Below are 22,540 nucleotides of genomic sequence, written 5' to 3' on the forward strand. Positions count from 1 at the left end.
TGGGGAAGGTAAATATTAGATACAGGTCTCCCCCACCCCATGCCCAAATGGTACCAGACTAGGCGACCCCCACACAGAGCATCTGTGTGCTCTTTAGGGCCGGCTACCTCTCCCCCTTACCTGCCCCAGTCTCTGGCCGGGCTGAATGCTGGACTGACTGAGTGCTGCTGCCACCGTGGCTGGACCTGCCGCCGCCTTGCATCCCCAGCCGGTCCCACCGCCATCACCTCGTCTCCACTGCCTCACATCCGTGGCCAGGCCCGCCGCTGCCACTGCAGCCGGGCCCACCGCTGCCTTGCCTCTGCGGCTGCCTGGCCAACCAATTCTCCTGGGTGCACCAATCAGCTGCGCGCTGGGACGCACATTCCAAGGCACACCCAGGAAAATTAATATAATAGAATCAGATTAAGTGTTATATTTTAATGGAACATATGTTTAATTGAACATATGAGAGCCAGCATGGAGTAGTGGTTAGAGTGCTGGACTAGGACCGGGGAGACCCAAGTTCAAATCCCCATTCAGCCATGATACTAGCTGGGTGACTCTGGGCCAGTCACTTCTCTCTCAGCCTAACCTACTTCACAGGGTTGTTGTGAAAGAGAAACTCAAGTATGCAGTACACCACTCTGGGCTCTTTGGAGGAAGAGCGGGATATAAATGTAATTAATTAATTAATTAATTAATTAATTAAAGTAATAATAATAATACTAATGTTTGCAAAAATAGATAAAATAGAGCTTTGTGGGCCATCTAGTCCAATTCCCTCACTGATGAATCCAAATTGGTTCAATTGACAAATTGTTCTTTCCATTTAGCAGTTTAACCAAAACCTACCCTTCTGTAACTTAACCCTATTAAATCTAGTCTTGCCCTCTGAGACAGCAGAGAACAAATCTTTACTTTTGTTTATTCAATAGTCCTTCAGATATTTGAAGAACAAAAACCATGTCCCTCCATCTTTTCTCTAGGCCAGTTGTTCTTAATGTGGCTGGGGATGCTGGGAGTTGTAGTTCAGCAATGTCTGGTAGACCCCACATTTAGAACCACTGTTCTAGGCTAAATATATCCCGTTCCTTCAACTTTCCTTACAGGACTTGCTTTCCAGACTTCTGAGCTTGCTCTGAGCTCTGGACACTGTACTCCAGATGAAGCCTGACTAGTGTGGAACCAAAGCTCTCCTTACTTGGAAATGATGGTTCTATTTGCCTTTTCTGCAGCTGCATGACACTGTTGACTAATGTTTAGTGTAACATCTCAAGATCCTTTTCATATGTGCTACTGCCAAGACAAGTATCCTCCCATCCTATACCTGTGCTTTTGATTTTGATTTTTTTTTGCCAACATGAAAACTTTGCATTTGTTCTTGTTGACTTTTGTTAGCTTGCGTCCAGTTTTCTATTCTGTCTAGTACATTTTGAACTTTATTCCTGTCATTTGAGATGTTTACTAGCCCTTCCAGTTCTATGTCATCTGCAAAATTGATAAGGATCCTCTCCACTCCATCTCCGTCATTGATAAAATGTTTAAGAGAACTGGGCCTGGGACACAGTCCTGTGGTATCTCACTAAAAACCTCCCTTCAGTTTGATGAAGAGCCATTGTTAAGTGCAGTTTTCTAACCAGTTGTGAATTTACCTGATGCTATAATCATCTGTCCTACATTTGACAAGTTTGCTAACCAAAATATCATGGGGAACTGTCAATTGCTTTGCTTAAATCTTTGATTTGCTACCAGTTAGCATTTTGTTATTCTAAGATTTTCAATTATTTGTTTATTTATTTAGTTAGTTTAGTTTTCAATTCATTACCAAGCTTCATTGTGCAGCTGTACTGACTTTTTTAGATGCCATTTTTGAAATATAGTCTCCAATTCTCTCACTGGAATTGTATTGTATGTGAATATGTTTTTAGTAACCCGTCCTTCAGCAACTTCCAGCCACCTTGGACTTTCCGCGTTAGTTTATCTAGCCATAGATCAGGTTTCCTGAAATCCTAGGACCATGTTTGATCATGCTTACCTTTGGCTTTGCAAAAGATCTGAAATGCAGTGTACATGGTCAGTTTTCACCAAAGTTTTACTACTATAGTGTCAATGACCAACCCTTCCCTGGTTCCTATTGGTTAAGATCAAGTCAAGAATAAATGATTCCTCCAGGGGCGTAGCAAGGTTGGAGTGGGCCCAGAGACAAGAATTTAAAATGCCCCCTCCCCCGCCCACTGAAGCTCAGCTCATGAATAGAACATCATCCTAAATTATTTTTAAAAAGGTTTTGTAAATTGTGGGCGATGCAAGTCATTTAATGATACTAGAGAAAGACATGCTATTCTGCTTGCTCCAGGTCTTAACACTCACATCAATTTCAGAGGATGAATACAACTGAAGGAAGTCCGGGCAGGTGTGCGGCTGAGGAAGTCAGTCATGTGACTTGCCTCTGGTGGGCCCCCCAAGGCAGCGGGCCCCCAGACAACTGTCCCCCCTTGTCCTATTATAGTTATGCCCGTGGATCCCTCTTGTTCCTTCTTCCTCCTTCTGAAAGAGGAAGTAGTCAGCACAGTATAGCTCGAATCTGCTGGAGGTTTGATAGTTGAGTTGTCTGCCAATGGATATCAGATTAGCTGAAGTCCCCAATTACTATTAATGGGGATGTCTTCACACAAAAAAAGGATTCAGTTAAAGTCAAGCTGAAGTTTAACTTCAGTTTAAAAGTTAAAAGGATTTAACTTTTCTCTCCAAAAAGTTATTACAAGTCACGTTTTCTCTCTCTCTCTCTTTTCTGAAGTCTACTCATATGCAGATGAAATCAAGGCTTGAAATGCCTACTTGCCCCCCCCCCACCCCTTGAAAGAGCCAGCAGCCAAGCTGGCTTTCTGTGATGTGATATCGCTATTGTATTTCTTTGAGACCTGGTCATTCAGAGTATGGAGAGTAAAGTTTCCTACAGTAATCTGTCAAAAAAAACCCATACAACCCATGGTTTTGAAAAACCCAGAAGGTACAAGTGGTCTACAGTACCACCGCACAAGAGCACAACAAAAAGCACACTGGAGAAAAAAGAAATTGTGAATGTACCTACAGAAAAAAAAGCAATGGAAAGTTTGGGTAGGTGCAGCAAGAACAGAAAAATGTTCAGTGAGAAATCTGTGTGTGTGTCAGGACCATTTCAGTGTTAGTACATATAAATTATAAAATGTTTATCCTCCAGTATTGTATTTTCATTTTATTTTTTATTTTGTTTTTTCTGACCCATTAAAAAAAATAGGGACAACTGTGGGGAGAAGGGCAGGGATTAACAGTTTCATAAAATTAGAGATGAAGGGGGTGAGGACCACAATGTTAGGATTAGAGCTAGTTTTATAACTTAACCCCCCACCACACCCCCCACAAATCACTCTCTTATACGGCATGCCAGTATAAGGGGAAATTATTGTTTTCTGCCTTTAACAAGGTAGGAGGCATTGCCTGTTTCTTGCTCTTTTTGCCTTTTGCCCTAACAGCAGCTTAGAAGAACATCTGTCAGGGCTGATGAAATCTGCCCCCACACATCCCCCAAAAAGAGATATCTCTTGAAAATAAAGGGCTACCATTACATTTGAATGGATTTAATTTTAATTCATGTCTCTGAGGTAGATTGGTCCTGTTCTATCGTGTAGGCCTCAAATGCTTGGCAGTTTTAGAGTTGCTGCTTCTATACAACAGTGGCCTCTTCCTTCATTTTTCATTTTACCATCCTCATATGGTAAGTAAAGTTGCACCAGTTGGATGTCTGCCTATCATGCATAAATGTAAAGGAGAGGTCTGGTCTTATGGTAGCAAGCATGACTTGTCCCCGTAGCTAAGCAGGGTCCACCCTGGTTGCATTAGAATGGTAGAACACATGTGAGCAATCTATTACAGTAATTCTCCTGGGTGTGCCTTGGAATGCGCGTCCCAGAGCCCAGTTGATTGGCTGGGCGGTGGATGCACCTGATTGGCTGAGGCGCACCCAGGAAGATTGGTTGCCGCCGCCGCGGCCCAGCTGTGAAGGCCAGAGGTGGTGGGCCTGGCCGCGGAGGCAAGGCCCAGGAAGGAGGAAAGAAAGGGGAGGCAGAAGTGGCAGTGGGGAGGAGAGGTGGCTGGGCCCGGAAGCAGAGACTGGGGCAGAAGGGAGGGGAGGTAACCGCCAGCCCCAAAGAGTGCACAGATGCTCTGTGCAGGGGCTAGTATAAGATATTCCCCCTCAGGGGATGGAGCCACTCTGGGAAGAGCAGAAGGTTTCAAGTTCCATCCCTGGCTTCTCCAAGACAGGGCCAAGAAAGATTCCTGCCTGCAACCTTGGAGAAGCTGCTGCCAGTCTGTGTAGACAATACTGAGCTAGACAGACCAATGGTCTGACTCAGTATATGGCAGCTCCCTATGTTCCTATGTCCTGGGCCCTCCGGCCCTTCCAAAAAGTTAGCAGCCCTTTCTGCTAATGAGGTACATGACTAGAGGGTTGTAAAAGCCAAATAGGAGCACTGAGGCATAGCAGTTCTGAGGTAAAATGAAGGAAGAGGCCACTATCACAGCTAGGGAGCCAAGGCCAATGTGAACGAGGCAGTTTCTCCAGGGGCGGAGCCACCATTGAGTGAACAGGTTCAGAGAAACCAGGCCGCCACCGTTCCTCAGGGGCAGCGTTTCCTCTAAGGCGTGCACATGTGCACACGCTCACAAACTTTTTGATATCCGCTCAGTCAATTTTAGATCCTGCTCAGGCTAAATCAGGAAAGTCCTACTCTCAATATACCTGCGCACACACTGCCTTGATCCTGCAACCCAGAGCAAAACTCATTCCTCAAACAGATGGAAAAAAAATAAAGAGAACACTGCTCAGGGGTCGCCCCCCCCACACACACAACTGATGTCAGACATGGGGGGCATAATTTCAGTCCTATTTGGAAGCTAAATCAGCCAGTGCTATGTTTGCAGCGCATCTGGAGCAGCTCTTCGTGTCTTTAAAAGGCAGGGAGAGTAGCTCTGGCCACACTGCGAATGCAGCACTGGCCAATTTAACTACCAAACAGGGCTGCATGGCCTCATTTGGGAGCTAAGCCACGCCCATGCACCTGATGTCAGAAGAGGGGGCGTGGCTAAACACTCCCTGCATGTGACATCAGATGCAAGGACGGGGCTAGCAGGGCCACAGCCGCAGCAGAACCCAGGCTGCCACTGGCCTTCCTCCGTGCCTGGGTTTCCCTATTTGCCTCAGAGACATGAGTTATATCATTCAGATATAATAATGGCTGCCCTTCATTTTCAAGAGATTTCTCCTTACCTGGGTGCAGATTTTACCAGCTCTGACAAAAACTGAAGACCGTGTGGTCTTCACTTCCCTTATCTCCACTCCAACATAATCTTCATAGCCAACAAAGAAATTTGTGTTTGCGTTCCTGCAGAATATACAAAGTGGCAGATTTCCTGAATTTTCTTTTACAAGCCTTTTTTCAGTATTCAGCACAAAACATATCCACACAATTCAGTCAGTCCTCCAACAAATATCAGAAGGGAGGTTGAGCAGCATTGATGTCATATCACCTCAACCAATGGTAGAGTGTTTTTGCTCTGCCAGGGAAATGCAAATCTTTAAACAGGGTTTTTAAACCAAGTACTTCACATAGGATGGAAAAAATGGCAACAGTACTGAAAGGTGAACTGCTTAATGGATTAATACTACTAAAAATGGCATATGAGATTTAGGAGACACCCCCATTCTTGCTTCCTTGAAAGGTGTTTCAGGAAAGTATCATCCATATTCTCTCCTCAGTACAGCAGTCTGTAGGAGTCTCCAGCTACAATGTTTTTATTTATATCCAGAAGTTCTCTACTAGGCTACCAGGTTTATGCACTCTTGGATTTTCCTGTAGGCAAACAGATTTTTGACATATGCTACTTCCCATCCCTTTCTGTTATTCAAAAGCTATTCCTTTTGAAGTTATATCCTTCAGTTTCTACATTTCAATTGAGAAGTCATCCAACTAAGTCTCAATTATACCTATCAAGTCAAATGCACTTTCCTGTCTAAAAGTTCTTTACTTCCCATACATTGTGCAAGAGTGCACACATGGTGCAAACCATGAATAGTATATTCCAATCAGTCTATTTTATTGTGGGGTTTGTTACCAGCTGAGCTTATTCTGCCCCCTCCCAGAAGCCTCCCTGTTTGCAACTGTATCTCCAGACTTGGAGATTGCATTTTTGTTATGCTCAAGCGCTGCACCACAATGTGAGCTCTAAGTTTATGTTATACATGGGGACAAGTTGCTTAGTTGGCAGTGGACTGGTCACCCCTAGATTTGGCTGCAAGCCCCATAAATTGGAAAGGGGATTAGATTCACACACTTTTCTGTGAGGGGGCCCTGGCTAAGCAGACTCCAGAACTGGCTACTGCAAATGTCTGGCATTCAGGATCATTTCAACCTTGGAATGAAATCTAAACTCCCCTCTTCCTCTCGCAAAGAGAGATAACACCTGTTAATGAAGCAATCAGGCCAGGAAGGGAAGGCAGAAAAGACAGACAAGAGAAGAGCAACTGCAGCCTCCATTATGATAGGGATGAGTTGGTGACAGAGGCGTATCTAGGGAAAATAGCGCCTAGGGTAAGCACTGAAATTGCGCCCCTTGTCCAAACATCCGACACCCATCTTTCAGATAACTTTACCATAATATCAGCTGAAAAATACAAGTCAAGCTCGTTACTCTTTTAATTTTTCAAAAACAATTTAGAAAACTACAAATTTCAGTATGCTGGGGCTCATGAAATACCCAAATACTATGTGGAGGTATACTTGGAAAACTAATGTCTAATTCTCTACTATGCATTGTAGCATCACTATTACATAAGTTTTTAAAAGAAATGGGGAATTTGACTTTTCCCTATTTACTCTGAAAATAATAAAAAGATATGCAGAGTAAACTGTGTCACTGCTTGGAATATATTCTAGTATTTCAGAAAGACAGTTAAAATGAGAGAAAGAGAGCAAGAAACTCCCAGTGGGCCTTAATACTAAGGCTAATTAATACTAATTTCACACTGATTGAAAGACAAACTCACCATTAATAGCCATATTATTAAGACATCACATTTAACTCACTTATAACAAGAAGCAAAGAGCAAATGAATACAATCCTAGCTCATAAGCTTCAGCTCATTATTCACAAGCCCTGATTCTCTGTACATAGTGCCAAACTGAATATGTGTACAGTGACTTATATTATATTAATTTTAAAAAAAAAACCTGTAGCCCCTAAAGGCTGTGGGGTGGGTCTGCAAAGGTTTCCGCTCCCCTCGCTGGCCTCTAGGGCTTTGCAGGGACCATTTGAGCATGTGTGGTGGCCATTTTATATATGGCCACTGAAAACAAAATGGCTGCCACACATGCTCAAATGGCCTCTGCGAGGCCTGGCACGGGGGCCTCACAGAGGCCATTTGAGCATGCACAGTGGCCATTTTGTTTTCAGTGGCCATTTTTAAAAAAATAATTTTTAAAAATGACGCCCCCCTTCAAGTGGCGCCCGGGGCACGTGCCCTGCCTGCCCTACCCCTAGATACGCCCCTGGTTGGTGAAGAGGTGCCCATCGAAACTCAAAAGACAAGTGCCCTCAAGGCACATTTTGAGATATAAGTATCCCTAATTCCATGATCCAGTGTGCTTCCTAGTGTATTACTACATCTGAGACTCGAACTGCGAAACATCTCAGTGTTCCCTTGTGCCTCTCACTCTGAACCCCAGCAGACTGCAACAAGAGACTCCAGCAGACCACCTTGGTGTTCCTCTCCAGGACAAGTGATATAGCCTCTTGCTCGGCTTCTTCAGGGCTGAACCTATCCCTTTCTCTTATTTCTGAAATCTTGCCCCTCTCTCTTAAAGTAGCTCTCTAGCCCGCCTGGGAATGTACACATAATTTGGAACTTTAAGCTAAATGTGCCTCATAATAGTCTATTTATAAACATATTTGCATTGCTTCTACTCTAGTCTTCTTATTTTTGCTTTAAATAAACTCCCATTTGATTTAATTAAAACCTCTCGGTCAGCCGATTTTCTTCCGTTCATATGCTTGCACAAATTAAGGCTGATTGGAACTGCCTCTCCTTTTGAGCTAAATTCCCCACATTCGCCCAAACTAGGGGGTACAGGCCAATCACCCTCAAGGCAGTTTCATTAACAGGTTTGCTAGGCAACTCCCCCTTTCCCTCGTGGTACCCAAGTCTGTATCCACTTGTGAGTACATCTATAGTTTCATGCAGTTCAGTTACTACAGAATGAAAGGTACTTTATGAAAGAGTATAAGTAACCTGAACAGCAAGCATCCAACCAAAGTGTTAAGCCCAACACAGATTTTAACAGGCAAGAAAACCAAACTGCTCGAGAAATAACTGGATTTTTCAAATTGGATTGTATCACCTAATTTGGGGCTCTATCATAATGAAACGCATGTGGAAGGCAGGCTCAGCAAAGGAATCTCTCCCCCAACTCCATCAAAAATCCTGAGGTTTCGGGGAGCTGCCAAGGGAGAGAGGTTGGTGAAAATTGTCCACCCTCCTAAGTACACAGAAAAACTTTCTGGTCATGCATCTTAGGGTGCAACTCATAGGCCGCATTTGTGCATAACGTGGAACTGGAGGTCGCTGGAACCCACAGTTAACTCTTCCAACCATAATCACATTGCAGAGGGTTTGTCCAACCGCAGTCTGGCAACCTCTGTTTTCAGGGCTAGGGAGCCCCTCCCTCTTCCTGGTCCTCCTAGCAAACTCTCTAGGGCTCACATCACCAAACTGTGGTATCACCGCCCTGCCATATATTGCCATTCCAGTACTCTAATGAGGTTGCCCTGCTTCTGTTGTCATCTTGAGTGAACGTGCTTGTGAACATAGATCTTTTGTCACTTTATTTATGGGGAGCAAAACACTTAGTGCCCCTCTTGTCATCCAGTCACCTTTCTCTCCTGGTTGCCAGGAGCGGGGAGTAAGACCTAGGTGGGAAGAGGACACATCCCTGTGTGACTCTGCCATTTGACAGGATGACAAGCTTGGGCTGGGATGTCCCGGTGTCCCTGTAGCTGGCAGCTGCTTTGTTGGATTGGAGAAGGGGGACAGGGCGAGTGCTCAGAGACACTGCAGCCAGCGAGACTCCACAGGTATGGCGTGCATGTGATCCCGGGCAGGTCTGCACTGCTGCCTCTATGATTAAGGCTCCAGAAAGTGAATGAAACCATAGTTGTGGACCCATCTGCATTTGGACGTAATGCTGGAGTAGAAAAACCTCAGGTTACATTGATGAAACTCACTACAAACCGAAGGTTCAAACCAGAGTTTGGCAAGGCAAATCACAGGTCACTTTTGCTGTGAAACCACGGTTACACACATCTGGATACAACTGAGTTCCAACCTCTGCCCCATTTATTTCCCATTTCTCAGTACATGTGAATGCATCCATAGTTAAGTAGTAGGGGGACATTAATACCTATCATCATCATCATCATCATTATTACATTTATATCCTGCTCTTCCTCCAAAGAGCCCAGAGCGGTGTACTACATACTTGAGTTTCTCTTTCACAACAACCCTGTGAAGTAGGTTAGGCTGAGAGAGAAGTGACTGGCCCAGAGTCACCCAGCTAGTATCATGGCTGAATGGGGATTTGAACTCGGGTCTCCCCGGTCCTAGTCCAACACTCTAACCACTACATTCATTCATACATACATTCATACCTCTATTTTTAAGCCCGGGAATATAAAGAACCAGCATTTCAAAAGCAAAATGCATGGTGTCACCAATTTTGAATGGAGCATACATGTTTTAACTGCAGGGAAACCTGGCCTTTTACACAGGAGAGGCCTGAGGCTCCCGTGATCATCACTGTGCAAGACTGAGCTCCTCATCAACCCAATTTTCATCACAGCAATTGCATTATTTAACAACATTATATGACTAACCCCATCTCCTTGTATTAGAATCAACACTCCATAGAATTATAACAATTTTGCCAATTACTGTTGCAATATTCATGCAACAGCCGGTTTCCATATATAAAGAATTATACATTAGGTTTTTGATTAATTGACAAGTGGTACTATTAGCATATTTACAAGACATTTTGAATCAGATCATTCATGTTTCATCTGACTGCAACTCAAATCATTACTCAATTCCTTCCACTTTTCACATTTCTCAATTTGCTCTGAATACATAATTTCATTCAGTCAGTCCACATCCCTTCCTTAACTAGATGGTTCCATAAACCCCTGCAGTGTTTAAATAACTATGCATTAATTCATGAGGCAAAAAATATGGAGGCCTCTCACAAATCAAAGAAACAGGTGTGCATGAAAGCCACATTTAATAATTTTCTGTAAGACCCGTCACAAACACACAGTTAGAACAGAGCTCTCTGAAAAGGTGTTTTACATGTAATTCAAATAGAAGATTTAAATCCCATAGTACTTTGTGTCTAACTCACACATAGGAGTCACTTCATTCATGACTGGAATGCAGCCTCTGATTGAGTAAAATAAAAACAGTGCTTTCAATCAAAGTAACAGTACACAACTGTTTAGGAGAGGAATTGTTAAAAAAAAACACCTCAAAAAAGTACTTTGTCAGTAGGGTTGATTTGATTTAAATAAACTTCATTTAAATCACAATCTGAAGAAAGACTAGATTTTAATTATTTAAATAGCTAGTCAGGAAAATCGTTTTCTAGTAAAAGTACATTGTTGTCTAATATAACCTTAATACATATTCAGATACAGAAGGAGGTTTCATTTTTAGAAGATAGGTACACACTTCTCATAATACTCTTTCATTCAGGCAACCAGATCTTGCATTGCTTTGTTGCATTGTTTGTATTTTGCACACATGCCTGTATTACCCACAAAAACTTCACTAAAATATTCCCAAATGGGGTCTCTTTTACAGCCTACTCCATCCCACCCACCCCAAATCCTCTTTATAGTTATTAATCACCTTTGTCACTAAACTTTGAGAGAGAGACAGAGAGAGAGTAAATACGTACTGATCAAGTGTGTGATCTCTCATCCCCATATACTGCTCTTAACATGTTCATAGAATATAATGAGACATTATGATCAATATTCATGACGCTATCTTTGACCTAGGTTCTTTTTTCAATGATTTTTTAAAAATTACAATCCAATTTATAAATGAAACAATCTGATTCCCACCCACCAACCCACCCCATCCTTAAAAAAATCTGTTTTTATCAACCCTGTCTGTCAGTGAACTCTGCAGGGTCAATGGGCCATGGAGATTAAGTACACTCAATGTTTTAAAATGATATCCTCCATATCTGCTTAAGTCAAATCAACATCACCGATCCATAGCATGGGAAGGCAAAGCTAGTTGCAAGCTCTTCAAGAAAGCAGGATGTATAGCAAAAACAAAACAAAAATGTTTTGATTGCAATACAAGATGACTTCAGTATTCATGGAGGTTCCATTCTGAGCTACTGCTGTGGATACTGAAACAGTGAATACAGAGACATTAAATGGGATTGTGGGGATTATGTAAGGAAGGGAATGGAAATTTGCAAAAAAATTGGCAAACACCACAAAACACACCCAAATAAAGAGCCCTACTGTGCTCTGTGGGTCCCCAGCATTCCAGCAATGCCCCCCAAAAGTCTCCATTTCACCATTTTTGGTGGAAAATTGCAATTTTAAAGCATTTTTTTCTTTGAACATGAGCCACAAAATGTCTCCAGTGCTCAAAATGGCAGCCAGAAATGACAGCAATGGTTATTTCCAGCCCCCCTCAGTCCATGGATATGCGGATTTGACCTTTTCTCTTCACGAATACCAAGGTCAGGTGCCATTCACCTGACCACGGATACGTGAAACTGCGGATGCTAGATTTGTGTAACAAGGTCCACCTGTACAGTGAATCTATTTATTTAGCCACTGTGGATATTTACAGGGTGTTTGGGCTGGTAGGATAGAAAGGAACGTTGGTCTTACTGTGAAGGGTTTTTTTCATAGTTGAGCAGGCCATCGTTAACACTAGGTTATTTATTGAGCATGCTCCAACAGACAGGACCTGACTTTTTGAACCGTAGGCATGGCTAGCTTCCTGCCTGGAAGGCAGAAAATCCCGAGTTCCGGGACTGTTGTGCCAAACAAGAACATGAAAAAACCAATAACACATGTTACATATAAACTGAACAGAAAATCCCCAAACAAAATGGATAATGCTAGAAACAAAGAGGCAAAAGGAAAAAGCAGGGGATAAGATACTACAAAGCGGAAGCCCCTGGAAGTCGCCACCCCGCAAAAATGAGTGATTCCCACCCAGACGGTATGCGAACATACCAGCGAATTCCTAGGGTGGGTCAGATGGCCTCCTCAACTATGAAAAAGAACCCTTCACGGTAAGACAGGTGTTTCCATGGTTGAGGAGGCCATCCTTAACACTGGGAAATGTCCAAACTGGAAAAGAATATGGGAGAAATACTAGGAAGACCACTTCCATGAAATACTCCTCATACCACTTGCTGCAGGACCATGTGACCCAATGCTGCCTAAGCAGAGTGGGAAGAAAAGATTTTGTAATGTTTAATAAAAGAGGTAATGGAAGACCATGTAGCTGGTCCTGCATATTTCCAACAGTGGGGTGTTGGCTGAAAATGTCACATTAAGTAGCTGCACTGCGGGTATAATGGGCGGTGACGATGATCCATTCCGGAGGAATGAGAGGGAGTCCTAGATCCAAGGCTGGCAATAGCCACCAACAGAAGGACAGTCGCACAACTGGGGTGAAAGGGATCTCCTTGTGCACACAAGCCATTATGTCTTCTTGGAAGGGAAGCAGCCATTGAAGGAGTCGAGAGTGTCAGCAAGCCCATGGTGTGCACTCCAGACAGGCGATCATGGAGCCTAGTAGTTGAGCCAACAGCATCAGGTCTGCAGACTTGCTCTGGATGAGCAGGCAAATTAACAGTGAGATCTTCTGTTTCCGATCTTGTGGTAGGAAAACCAGCCTGTGTGCTGTATCAAAGCATGCCCCAAGATGTTGCAACTGTTGAGAAGGCAAGAAATGACTTTTCTGATAGTTTATCAGGAATCTGTGATCCCTGAGAGCCCTCAGAGTAAGCCTACTGGAGGAAAGAAGCTCAAACCAAAAGATCATCCTAAAATGGGTGTACCTGGACTCCCAGTGTTCTCAGGTGCGCTCTTAGTGCAATCATGATTTTTGTGAACACCCTCAATGCAGAGAAGAGGCCAAAGGGAAGGGCTCAATACTGGTAGTGGGACCCGTTGTAACAAAAATGAAGGTACCTGCGGTGAAGGGGAAGGATGGGAAGGTATAAGTATACTTCTGACAGGTCTATCAGCGCAAGGAAGTCCCCTTGGACTATTGCCTCCTTGATCATATGGAGAGACTCCATTCGAAACTTTCTTTTCTTGATGAAGCGGTTGAGGACTGCCCTCCAAGAACCATCCTTTTTGAAGACTATAAATAAAAGAGTAAATGCTGAGCCATAATTCTGTCGACAGTACAGGTTCAATTGCTCTGATCAGAAGAAGGTGATGAATGGCCTCTTCCATCCAAAGATGTTTGGTCGGATTCCTGTGTAAGGGAGTCTAGATAACATGATTGTGAGGGGGAGAAAGAAAGTCCAGAGAATAACCGTTGGCTCTTATGTAGTGGCTTCCCACTGAGGGTAGAAGTGGAGAAGCCTGCCCCTACTGGTGGGTAGTCATTGCTTACACTGGGGCTTCCCATGCCCCCTGAAAGTTCCACCTCCCCATTGTTGCCACTGATTATACCAGGTGGGTCTATAGGTGGTAGAACGGTTATCTCTGTGCTGCTGGAAGAGAATCTGGGAAAGTTCCGAAAGGAGCGAAAAGGCTGGTAGGTAGGTCAGAAGGGCTTACAAAAGGCATAGGTAAGGCCTTTTTCTTATCTTTAGTTCCCACTAAGATACGATTAAGGGCTTCTCCAAAAAGCTGAGTACCAGAAAAGGGGGAAGCAGCCAGGTTGATTCTAGATTTAGAATCCACATTTCAGTGTTTCAGCCACAGAGATCTGCACACAGCCACCCCAACAGCCAATGAGTACTGAACACTATCCAGGCTAGAATCAGCCGTAAGGGCTGCCACTTTAGCAAACATTGAGGCCTTGATGGAGTTTAGTATTCTCAAGAGGAACCTACTGAGCAAACACTTTGGTCCAAAAGAACTGAGGCCTGGGTAAAAATAGAATTTGTGGTGGCTGCTTTGATGACAGTGGCTGCCACTGTGTGACTCCTACGAAGTAACAAATCAGATTTATGTTCTTCCGATATTCTCAGCTGCTCCTCCCCCTCCTTAACCATCACCATTGCAGACACCAGCTGGGCTACTGGAGGATCTGCTTAAGGGGCTGCTGTAAGAGAAGAAACATCCCAAGGCAGAATATATAGCTTCCTAGGAGAATTGTTTAAAGGTTTGGTGGACAAAGGAGTGGACCACTCAGCCAACCTAACTTCCTTAAACAATTTTGGAAAAGGCAATACTGACGTTTGGCCTGAGGAGGCGGGGAAAACATTTTATTATTTATTTATTTATTTGTTCGGTGTTTAGACCACCCTTACAAAATAGCTCAGGGCAGTTGGTCCAGGGAAGACAGTTCCAAAGGAGCATCCGCAGGTGCCACAACATTAATTGTGTGTCTGGCTTTGGCCAGAAGAACCACAAAATCTGAAGAAGAGAACAAGCATGTGGATGCTGGTAAGATGTAAGGAGCAGCCTCGTTTGTTGGATGACCTGTTTCGTAACCTTGATGTGAGAAGTGCACCTCTCTTGGTTCTTCTTGCTCTCTCAGCGGCCTTCGATACCATTGACCATGCTATCCTTCTGGAGCGCTTAAGTGGCCTGGGTCTTGGGGGCACTGTTCTTCAGTGGTTCCAGTCCTATCTTACTGGGTGATTCCAGTCGGTGTTGATTGCGAGTGAGTGTTCTGTACCCTGGCCCCTTTCTTGAGGGGTTCCACAGGGCTCAGTCCTCGCTCCTACTCTCTAACATCTACATGAAGCCGCTGGGCTTGGTCATCCATCAGTTTGGGGTAAGTTTTCATCAATATGCTGATGATACTCAGCTTTATCTCTCTACCCCTGGCCAAACAGGTGATGCAGTTCACGTGCTGGCTCAGTGCCTAGAAACTGTCAGAACCTGGATGGGCCAAGCTCAGTTGCTCTTGTTCAGTTTGCGATCCAGCCAGTTACCGTTTGTGAGTTTATCTCTTGATGGGGTTGTGCTTTCCTTGAGAGAGAAAGTTTGTGATCTGGGGGTCCTTCTGAATTCGTGGCTCCTGCTTGAACAGCAAGTGGAGGCCATGGCCAGGAGTGCCTTTGCCCAGCTTCAGCTGGTTCGCCAGTTACGGCCTTTCCTCGACCAGCAGGCCCTGGCAACAGTAACTCATGCCTTTGTTATCTCTTGTTTAGATTACTGTAATGCGCTCTACCTAGGGTTGCCTTTGAAAATGATTCAGAAGTGTCAACTAGTCCAGAATGCAGTGGCCCTCCTCCCCATGAGTGGCTGTAGATTTGATAGTGTTGCACCTCTTTTACTACACTGGTTGCCTGTTCGCTTCCAGGTCCAATTCAAAGTGCTGGTTCTCACCTATAAAACCCTTATGGGCTTAGCACCTGTATATCTCTGGGATTACCTCTCTCGGCTAGTTGTATCCCATCCTGTGAGGTCTTCTCAGCTGGCCCTCAGTTTCCTGGGCCCTGGTGTAGTGTGTGGTGCCTGGGCCCATAGGAGGACCTTCTCTGTGGCCGCCCCTCTTCTTTGGAACACTCTTTCCCCCCCAGATTCATTAAGCCCCCTCCCTGGTTGCTTTTAAGGCCCTTCTTAAGACCAACCTGTTTCGCCAGGCATTTGCCCTTTAATAATTTTCTTTAATTGTTGTTGGTATTTCTGTTGTTCACCGCCTAGAGTCTTTGGAGGAGATGGTATATAAGAAATTTCAATACATAAATAAATCTGAAAGCTCTCCCTCATCTTTATCAGAGGACACAATTATTACTCAAAGTCACCCCCTTCTTTAGTACAGGTATATCAGACTGAGAGACCTCAGAATGATTGAGAGGAACAACTGGCACATTATTAGCCGGGACTGCTGGAATTGTCTGGAGCAGCAATACTCTGATTGGCATTAGGAGGGAGTGGAGGCAGAGATTTTTTGGGGGGAGGGGTCTTAGAAGGCAAGGGAAACAGTCCTGCAAGGACACTTGGGCTCTCTGGGTGGACTGCATTCCGAAGAGGAGGAGGGAGAGCAGTTGTGTTTTCTACTACTTTGCCCCCTCGTGACAGGAATAAATTGCCCCCTTTCTAAGACAGGAATGGCCCTCCTTGCAGGGCTGGAAGCAGGGGAGGATGACCAGTCCAGACAGATCAGAGCCCTGGGAACCAATTGGGGGGAGGTGGATCTGCAGGAGCAGGAATCTCAGCAGGGCAGTTGAAGGGGGAGACAGGATTTTCATAATAGCATAGCACTGCCTAGCAATGAAATCTTGCAGCCATTCAATGACATTGGGAGGAAAGAGGTCCTTGTTGGGCAAGGGCACCCAACTCACGATCTATGTTGGTAGACTTGGGCCCGTGAGCAACACTGGCTGTAAACTCTCCTCTGCCGGAGAAAAGTTTGGGAGAGGGGACAGAAGAGGCTGAGAAGATGGCTGGACCGGCACCTGAGGAGCTGCCGGGATGGAGCTATTGAGCTGATTTTGAGTGGTAGTAGCAGGAATACTGGCTCCTGCTCAAGAGGGAGCGGTTGCTCAGTTGGTGGAGCCAATGGCAAGGGCTCTGTAACTGGAATTGGCTGCCCCGAAGGCAGAGGAGAGGTAGGCGGTAGGCTCTTTGTGAGTACTGGAACAGCTGCCTCGTGTGCCGCAGGAAGAGGTGCCATAATGGGGCCGCCAGAGGAAGGCAAGACCTCAATAACCTCCGATGTGGGCAGCAAATGACAAGGAGAGCGCTCCTCGGAAACCGCCTGAATTAAGAGGCGTTCACTGAGTCAGGGAGTCACTGAGGTCTTGTGGGGCTTGCGAGATTCGGCACCACCCTTCTTGCTCTCTTCTGCATGGCACATCTTTTTAGCAGTTTTTGCCTTTCTTTTTGCAGCTTTTTGTCTTTCTCCGAGCATTAAGCAGCCAAGGGGTTAAGAGTGGAGCGTTCCTGGTGTGGAGAAGGGAAGTATGCTCGTTGTAACCCCAGTTGCATGTGTGAGGAAGAGTTTCCCCAAGTATCGGGGCACAGACCCTCAGAGAGGGAGCCCTCCAGCAAAGCTCCTGTGTGGGAGCAGTTCATAGTGCCAATAAGTGGCTGTAAACTCTCCTCTGAGGAAAACAGAAAGCAAACACCAAACAAACCTTACTAATGCCAATGAGCCAAACTGAGAAAGGAAAAAAATGGTTTAGATGTTTAAAATGGTTAGAATTTATAAAAACACAAAAATGCGAACAGTGCACTTCCTTCCCCTTCTGGCACACTACTAAGAGTGTGGGGGAAAGGAAAGGAAAAGCTAGCCACAGAAAAAAGCCAAGGAGCCAGGAGCTACTCGGTAGCCCTATGTTCTGGAGCAAGAAAGGACTGGAACTGGGGATTTGCCACCTTCCAGGCAGGAAGCTAGCCATGCCTACAGTTCAAAAGGTCGGGTCCTGTCTGTTGGCTCATGCTCAGTACAAGCTCAGTACACAACCCAGTGTTAAAGATCGCCTCCTAACATAAGAATGTAAGAACAGCCCTACTGGATCAGGCCCAAGGCCCATCTAGTCCAGCATCCTGTTTCACACAGTGGCCCACCAACTGTGGGCCTTGAGTTTTCCTCAACTATGGAAAAGAAGATTGCTTTGGCAAGTTGGTGGGTTTTGGAGAGCAAGCACAGAAGCACATGGAAGAGGATCAGACGTTGGTGGAGAACTGAAATGGGATGCTCAGGTACATGATGGAGGGGCAAGCAAATGTAAACCGGTTATGATGGGTAAGGATTCCTCCACTAGGAGGAATGCCTAGTGATCAGTGTCGAAGAAAACTAGACAAGACTCAAGTTTAAACCTGCCTAGACAAGTCACAGCATGAGAACTGGAAAACCTGTCTTCTAACCTCATAGGCATTGGGCCTTGTCAAAGTTACCCAGCAAACAAACTGAAGGAAACACATACCAAGAATGCTCATGGGCATACTTTTTATCACTACCACATCCCAAAAGAGCTGAAGCTTAGTACTGAGAACAAGTTCTGGGGTTTTGCCCTGGCTTGAAATAAGCCCCAAGTAGCTTTCAGGAAGGAGGGTCTCTTCAAGAATGAGATTTTGGCAGGAGAGCATGTCTGGTAGGATTTATGACTTGGAAGCCTAGATTGCAGTTATTCAGTGACACAAGTAATGTGCTCTGCACATGGACAGAAACACACTATTTTTCATTTTCCAGGGCTGAAGTTATATTTAGGGAAATCTTTTTCAGATGTCTGTTTTAATCCCAGAGGGTTGCTTACATCCTAGGTCTCCTGCCAAAATGGAGGTGCTTTCCTGTTTTGATAGTTGGCTTTGGAGAGGAAATGCTTGCTCCTCAGGTCCCTAGGGTTAACACAATGCCTCTCTTGTTGCCACATTCATTTTATAAGAGTTTACAAACCAGTAATTCCTGAGAAAAGCAGGAACAATTTCAACTATTAGTGCAATTAAAGTGGTATTTGCATTTTTCAGTGAAAGGTTAGGGATATGACCTACTGGCTGGATGGGGAACATGGTTCCCAACCAGTTTTATTAAACAGCCCCAGAGCAGCTCCTTTTCAGGAGTTTAGTGAAAGCTACTCTTCTAGCTTTGATATTAATTCAACATCAGTATGGTTCTTACTTGACACCATACTACACTGATTTATGGTAGCAGTTCTAGTAATACCACCTGATTTGGAGGAAAATACAGAACGTTAATATTCTTCAATGACCTGGTTTTAGCCTTCTGGGCTAATGATATACTCTTCATTAATTTGATGGTTTCGCCCAACTATAAGGAAATAAAGAAGCTTCAGATGATTTCTTTGCTGAACAAGATCTATCAGAGGCCAAAAAAGGGGGATGTGTATCTTTTAAGTGGTTTGTTGCATTTATTAAATCAAAAACAATTAACCATATAATCAGCCACGCAGAGCAGAACATTAGAGTAAAGCCTCAAAATTAATTCAGCCTTGCACTAAACTTCCCCAGGGCAGTATCAGAGAATGCAGCAAGATAGATATCACTTTTGATCAACATCTGAAAATTGCAACTGACTTACTGTGAGAATAAGCCAGAGATTAATATGTAAAATGGGCCAAGGTTCAATTCATCTGGAAACACCTGCTTCTTAACGGATTTCATTATCCAGTGTTGCAGTGAAGACACTTCACATTCTCAGAAAGCATAACAGAGAAATACAGATTCAATTAATGCATACTATGGAAGAATCCCGTTTCAGGGCCCAAAACCAGCACTGGAACAGACTTTACGATTTACCATCAGTGCGCCTGAACTGAAATAAAAGCAAAGACGGGCGGACCAGTGTTTAACATATTTGGACTTGGGCTCTCTTTTTAGATTCATTGTGAGATTAACATAAGAAGTTGTTGTTAATAAAAACAAAACAAAACTTAATACATTGATATCCCGCTTGTCCTCCAAGGAGTTCAAAGCAGCTTACATGGTCATATTTATCCTCACAACAACCCTGTGAGGTAGATTAGGCCGAGAGATAAGTGACTGGTCCAAAGTCACCAAGTGAGTTTCATTGCTGAACCGAGATTTGAACTGTTCCCAGTCCTAGTCCAACTCTCAAACCACTACACCAAACTGCCTTGTTGGGGGAATAAATCAGGTAACGATTATAAATCACCACTCTGCCTAATAAAGTACTATACAATACAAATAAATACAAACTAGGAGCAGATACTTCCGTTGTCCCAGCTCTAAAACAAAACTAGGAGAAAACGTAACACAAGAGGCTATTCACATGAGCAGCCCAGCCTGAGTTGGCTGCTCATTTGGAGCATTGGGATCGCTCCTGATCCCAGCGCTTCAGTCTCCACTAGCCCAACTTTTAAACCTGGTGTTTAGCAGAGGTTAAACAAACCTGGAATTGCACTAACTATGTAGTTGACATTGGAACCAATTTGTTCAGGGCAGCTCAGGAGTTCATAGCTGCCATGACAACTATGGGCCTATCCCAGGTGGTCTCTGGGCCGACTCATGTCGCTGCTCACATGGTTGATCTTGCCTTTTATTCTGTTCAGGGTGATGTTCTGTGGGTGGGGACTCCTGTGATTCAAAAGAAGGGGAAGGGTAGGTACTAGATACAGATTCCCCACTATAATGGATGGACCCCCATCTGGTTAAGGTTGGACTCACAATTACATCCCACCTCTACAGACAAGGCAGACTACCGGAGCAAGACTCTACTCAAATCTGACAGATTGCAACATAGAGCACATATGAAGATCTATGCTCAGGCAATATGTGTGGTAAAGAAAGGATTCCTTTTTGCTCACATTGCATCGGCAAGCTTATGTCCAGAAGAGTTGTTTAGGGTTGTGTGAGGGAGCTAGTACATAGCTCCACTGCATCAGAATTTCAAACCATCAATTACCTGCTGTGATGCTTTTAATGTCCTTTATGGATAAAATATCTTTTATTTGAGGGGGCTTAGACTCAGACTCCACAATTACTGCAGTGTCTGATGCGAAGGTGTCCAGCAATTCCTCTTATATGGTTAAGCTGGATCAGTTTCAGTTTGACTCCTGATGATGTGGACAAGTTGCTTGGAACCATGTGGTCTACCACCTGTTCTCTTGACCCTTGTCCAACATGGCATATACTATCTGGTAGGGGTGTTGCTGTGGAGGTAAATATTATAAATGCTTCTTTGAGGGAGGGCAGGATTCCTTCCTGTTTTAAGAAGCTAATCATTAGCCCTCTTCTGAGGAAGCCTGCATTGGATCCCTCAGAGTTAAGCAACTATAGGCCTGTCTCCAACCTTCCATGACTGTCTCCAACCTTCCATGGTAATCGAGAGGGTGGTGGCCTCCTAGCTCCTGGCAGTCTTGGAGGAAACTGAATATCTAGACCCATTTCAAACTTTTTTAGATGGGCTATGGAGACTGCCTTGGTCAGCCTGATGGATGATATCCAATTAGGAATTGACAGAGGGAGTATGACTCTGTTGGTCCTTTTGGATCTCTCAGTGACTTTCAATACTATTGACCATAGTATCCTTCTGGAGTGTCTGGAAGGATTGCGGGTGGGAGGTACTGCTTTGCAGTGGTTCTGCTCCTACTTCTCGGGAAGATTCCAGATGGTTTTGCTTGAATACTGTTGTTCTACAAAATGTGAAGTTTTATATGGCGCCCCCCAGGGATCCATACTGTCTCCAATGATAGATACTTTATTTACGGCCAATGGCCAAAACACTGTCTCCAATGCTTTTCAACATCTACATGAAACCACTGGGAGAGATCATCAGGAGATTTGGTGCAGGATGCTATCACTATGCTGATCGACACTCAAATCTATTTCTCTATGTCAACATCATAAGGAGAAAGCACACCTCATTAAATGCCTGCCTAGAGGCTGTAAAGGGCTGGATGAAGGTTAACAGACAGGATAGTGAGAGGGAGCCCTCCAGTAAAGCTCCCGCATGGGAGCAGTTCATAGTACCAATAAGTGGCTGTAAACTCTCCTCCGCAGTAAACAGAAAGTAAACGCCAAACAAATCTTATAAATGCCAATGAGCCACACTGAGAAAGGAAACAATGGTTTAGATTCAATTTATAAACAACAAAAATGCAAACACTAGACTCCGTTCACCTTCTGGCACACTACTAAGGGTGTGGGGGAATAGAAAGAAAGAAAAAGCTAGCCACAGAAAAAAGCCAAGGAGCCAGGAACTCCTTGGTAGCCCTGTGGTCTGTAACAAGACAGGACCGGAACTGGCGATTTGCTGCCTTCCAGGCAGGAAGCTAGCCACACCTACAGTTCAAAAGGTCAGGTCCTGTCGGAACATGCTCAGTACACAACCCAGTGTTAAGGATTCCCTCCTCAACTATGGAAAATGTCTTCTTCACCATGAGCCCCATCGCGTATTGAGATCATCTCGAGAGGTTCATCTGCAGTTGTCACCAGTTTGTCTGGTACCTACACAGGGATGGGCCTTCTCTGTAGCCACCCCAACACTCTGGAATGTGCTCCCTGCTGAAATAAGAGCCTTCCCATCTCTGACAACTTTTTAAAAGTTTCTAAAGACATTTTTTCACTCAAGTTTTTAACTAGACTGGTTTTACATTTTAAAAAACTTTTTTGTTTTTACTTGTTTGATATTGCTATAAACTTCCTAGACGTATGAAAAATAAATAAGCAAAAACAATCACATAAGTTACTTATTCATTATTTAATATGTCACTTATCTAAAGTTATTCAACACTAACTACAAGGCCAGACAAAATACTGAGGACACATATAATACAACAGTACTACATTATTACATCATGGATAGATCTAG

The 22,540-nt window shown here is 44.2% G+C and overlaps 1 protein-coding gene across 1 annotated transcript in view; it reads right to left on the reverse strand.

Annotated features, from left to right (window-relative positions):
* Positions 1-22,540, reverse strand: part of LGR4 (leucine rich repeat containing G protein-coupled receptor 4) — a 188,017-nt gene that overhangs the window by 93,963 nt on the left and 71,514 nt on the right. The gene's annotated exons all lie outside the window — the stretch shown is intronic.

The sequence above is a fragment of the Hemicordylus capensis genome, chromosome 1 (assembly GCF_027244095.1).
Source record: "Hemicordylus capensis ecotype Gifberg chromosome 1, rHemCap1.1.pri, whole genome shotgun sequence".
Lineage (NCBI taxonomy): Eukaryota > Metazoa > Chordata > Lepidosauria > Squamata > Cordylidae > Hemicordylus > Hemicordylus capensis.